Below are 4,673 nucleotides of genomic sequence, written 5' to 3'. Positions count from 1 at the left end.
GCACACTTGAACGAGTTCGAAAAATATTGCAACACGATCAAGGTAAATGGCGTAACTCAAGAGTTTGGACTAAAGATATTTCCTTTTTCTTTGATAGGAAGGGCTCTTGAATGGCTTAAGAAGGAGGTGAGGCCTAACTCCTTGAGAACTTGGGATGAGGTTACCACGGCTTTCTTAGGGTGATTTTATTCTCAAAAGAAGACGGCTGAGGCAAGGGCTTTGATCCAAGGTTTCCGTTTAAAGGCTAGTGAAAGCATATATGAAGCATGGGAACAATAGAAGGAATATCAAAGGGAGTGCCCTCATCATGGAATTCCGTCATATCAAGTGCTTCAAATTTTCTATGGGGGCTTGAGCCCACAAGGAAATACTAGCTTGGATGCGAGAGCGGGTGGCCTACATGGATTGGCAAGAAGGAGAAAGATAGTCTCTAAACAAGGGAGGAAATGCGGTTTACTCCGTTGATCACCTTAATGCCATCAACAATTTGAATTCCCAAATCGCCAACCTTGGAAAGGAGATGACGTCCATCAAGGAAAAACTAGAGACCTCTAGTTCAACACAAGAGCATCCCTCCCAATCTAAGGGGAGAGGTATGAATTCTAACTCTTCTCCCTCTACTTCTAATAACATGCCTCATGGATGTTTGTTTTGTGAAAATTGTGGGTCATATGACCATGATACCTCTTCTTGTAATTATGATTCCCAACCCCAACCCCAATACGAAGATGGTAATGAAAATGAAAATGAACAAGTCAATGCCTTGTCTTATGATAATAGACATAGGAATGACAATCAAAGATACTTACCACCAAATCGAAGAGAACAAGGGGGGAATTCCTATAACCAAAGAGGAAATGTTTACGATTACCATAACCAAAATCAATGGGGAAATAGGAACCAAAGGGACCAAAATCCCCAAGGTAACTACAACCAACAAGGTGGTTATGGTAACCATAATCATAATAATCAAGGAAACTATGGGAATCAAGGGCAAGATTACCAAGGGGGAAACTCTAATAATCGGAACAATTGGAACAACAATAATAATAGAGGTTCTTCTAATCAAAATGCGTCCAATTCGAATGTTAGAGGTAATAGAGCTTCCCAAGACAACTACTATGCACAAGCACCACATAGTAGGTCTAGCTGGGAGGAAATGATGGAAAATCAAACTAAAATGTTCAATACTTTCATGGCCTCTAGTGAAAAGAAATTTAGTGAAGTCATGACCCATAACAAAATGCTTGAAATACAAATTTCTCAATTGGCCAATGCTTTGAATGAAGGGACTAGCACTTCTAAAATACCACCCCAAGGACTAGATCTTAAGAGGCCCGTAAATGCTATATCAACAAAGAGTGGAAAAGTGTTGGAAGAAAGTGTTCCTAAAAGAAGCAATGAGAGAATGAACATGAGTGAGCCTCCCCTTGAAAGTGATTTTGAACAAGAGAGAGAGCAAAACCATGAGAATGAAAAAGAGAAAGAATGTGAGAAAGAAAAAGAATTTGAGAAAGAAAAAGAATGTGAAAAAGAGAAAGATTTTGGAAAAGACAGTGAAGAGAGAAGAGAAAAAGAAAGAGAAACAAAACAATTGCAAAAGCTACCATATCCTCACAAATTTGTTAGAAACAAATTAGATGTGCAATTTGTAAAATTTCTTTAAACATTGAAACAAATTCACCTTTCAATTCCTTTTACCGATGCTATCAAGCAAATGCCTAACTATGCTAGGTTTTTGAAAGATATTTTGAGTGGAAGGAGAAAGTGTGAATTGGTTGAAACGATGAATCTCACCGAGAATTGTAGTGCAATTATCATGCATGAACATGATGCCACCCAAATTGAAAGACCCCGGTAACTTTTTTATCCCATGTGCAATATACAAGATGCAAATTGATAATGCTTTGTGTGACCTAGGGGCTAGTGTTAGCCTAATTACATACTCGGTATACCAAAGACTTGGGATAGGGGAACTTCTACCCACCAACATCACCCAACAATTGGACGATCGCTCTATTAAATTCCCAAGGGTAAGGTAGAGGATGTTCCTCTAAGGGTGGGGAATTTTGTAATCCCGGTGGATTTTGTTGTGTTAAAGATGGATGAAGATGTTAGCATACCAATAATTTTACAAAGGCCTTTTCTTGCTACTTCAGGTGCTTTAATAGATGTTAAAAGTGCTAAAATTTCACTAAAAGTAGGAGATGAGGTAATAGAATTTGATTTGAACGAAAGCATAAAATATCCAAGTTCTAATCTTGATAATTGCATGATGATTGATACTATTGATTCTATTGTAACTTCTATGCATGAGCACTTTCTCACTACTAACGATGCCCTCGAGAATGTCCTTTTGAAAAAGGAAAAGATAGGTGACCAAGGAAAAGAGATGGCATTGTATGAAGAGATGCTTGAAGGAAGTACGGAATCAAGCAATGAGCAAGTGTGCATGGGAATCACAACACATGATGCATTGGAAGTAGCTACCTTAAGAGAAGATAAGGGTGTTCCAATGGTAGCGTTGAAGCCTCTACCATCACACCTAAGGTATAAGTTTTTGGGCCCCAATTCAACTTTTCCGGTTATTGTGAATTCTTCTTTGAACGAGTGCCAAACTCAAATGTTATATGGTGTTTTGAGAAACCACTAAGGTGCTTTAGGCTATACCATAGATAACCTCAAAGGTATTAGTCCTGCTTGATGTATGCACCACATAACACTTGAGGAGGGTGCTAAGCCTTCCTTTGACAGGCAAAGGAAACTCAATCCTCAAACGGGGGAGGTGGTGAAGAAAGAAATCACCAAAATCCTTGATGCCGGCATCATCTTCCCCATTTTGAGTTCTAGATGGGTTTCCCCCGTTCATGTGGTCCCTAAAAAGGGAGGAATGACCGTAGTTGAAAATGAGAATGGTGATCTCATTTCAACTAGAACGGTGACCGGTTCGAGGATGTGCATGGACTATAGACATCTAAATGCATCCACTAACAAGGATCATTTTCCTCTTCCTTTTATCGACCAAATTCTTGAAAGACTAACAAAGCACAAGTATTATTGCTTTCTTGATGGTTATTCGGGTTTCTTTCAAATCCCCATAAACCCGGAATATCAAGAGAAGACAACTTTTACTTGTCCATATGGTACTTTTGCATATAGGAAAATGCCGTTGGGAATTTGCAATGCACCGGCAACATTTCAAAGGTGCATGATGAGTATATTTGGAGACATGCTTGAAGCCGAAATGGAAGTGTTCATGGATGATTTCTCGGTAGGGGGCCTTTCATTTGAAGATTGTTTGTCCAATTTGGGAAAATGCTTAGCAAGATGTGAGAAGGTCAACTTGGTCCTAAATTGGGAAAAATGTCACTTCATGATGAAGAGGGAATCGTCCTTTGTCACAAGATATCAAGCAAAGGGATTAAGGTCGACAAGGCCAAAGTTGAAGTGATTGAAAAATTGCCACCTCCAATTAATGTGAGAGGACTAAGATCCTTTTTGGGGAATGCCGGGTTCTATAGGAGATTTATCAAGGATTTCTCACAAATTGCTAGACCCCTAAATGCTTTTCTTCAAAAGGATGCCATCTTTATTTTTGATGAAAAGTGTCTTCAAGCTTTCAACAAATTAAAGGAGGCTTTGATCTCTACTCCAATTGTGCAAGGGCCAAGATGGGATTTGTCGTTTGAACTTATGTGCGATGCTAGTGATGTTGCAATTGGAGGGGTGTTGGGACAAAGAATTGAGAAGAAACTTCACGTCATTTTCTACATGTCCAAGACCTTGAATGAAGCTCAACGGAACTACACCACAACGGAGAAGGAGTTTCTTGCCGTGGTGCATGCTTTTGAGAAGTTTTGGAACTACCTAATTGGTTCCAAAACTATTGTTTATACCGATCATGCGGTTATTAGGTACCTTGTGGCAAAGAAAGAGTCCAAACCTCGCCTTCTTCGATGGGTCTTGTCTTTCCAACAATTTCATGTTGAAATCCGGGATAAGAAAGGGGCCGAAAATGTGGTTGCGGACCATCTTTCCCGATTAGAGAATGTGAAAGCTAGTGATGATGAAATTCCCATTTGTGATGAACTGAGAGATGATGTGCTCTATATCTTGAATGAGAAGGAGCTTCCATGGTTCGCCGACTTGGTGAACTATTTGGCTTGTGGAGAATTCCCTCCCGATTTCTCCAAAAACAAAAGGAAGAAGTTAAAAAGGGAAGCAAGGCACTATGTGTGGGATGACCCCATTCTCTACAAGAGAGGAGTAGATGGTTTGCTCCGTAGGTGTGTTCCGGATGAAGAAGTGCAAAATGTGCTCAAGATGTGTCATTCCGATCCTTGTGGAGGGCATATGGGAGCAAACAAAACAGCATTGAAGGTTTTGCATAGTGGGTTGTGGTGGCCTCACATCTTTAAGGATGCTTGGGGTTTGTGAAGACTAGTGACCAGTGTCAACGAACCGGCAATATATCCAAGCGAAACGAGATGCCTCAACAACCGATTCTTGAGCTAGAGGTATTTGATGTGTGGGGTGTTGATTTCATGGGGCCATTCCCTACTTCTTATGGAAATCAATACATCCTTGTGGCGGTCGATTACGTATCAAAATAGATTGAAGCCATTGCCTCCCCAACTAATGACCACAAGGTAGTCATAAAGATGTTCAACAAA

The 4,673-nt window shown here is 40.1% G+C and overlaps 1 non-coding gene across 1 annotated transcript; it reads right to left on the bottom strand.

Annotated features, from left to right (window-relative positions):
• Positions 1 to 208: 208 nt before the first annotated feature.
• Positions 209 to 314, bottom strand: LOC145637408 (small nucleolar RNA R71). Its single transcript, XR_014114197.1, has one exon. It is a non-coding gene; the product is annotated as a small nucleolar RNA R71 (small nucleolar RNA).
• Between the last annotated feature and the right edge of the window lie 4,359 nt (positions 315 to 4,673).

The sequence above is a fragment of the Chenopodium album genome, chromosome 6 (genome assembly GCF_948465745.1).
Source record: "Chenopodium album chromosome 6, dcCheAlbu1.1, whole genome shotgun sequence".
Taxonomy (NCBI): domain Eukaryota; kingdom Viridiplantae; phylum Streptophyta; class Magnoliopsida; order Caryophyllales; family Amaranthaceae; genus Chenopodium; species Chenopodium album.
This window is presented reverse-complemented; position numbering and strand designations above follow the sequence as displayed.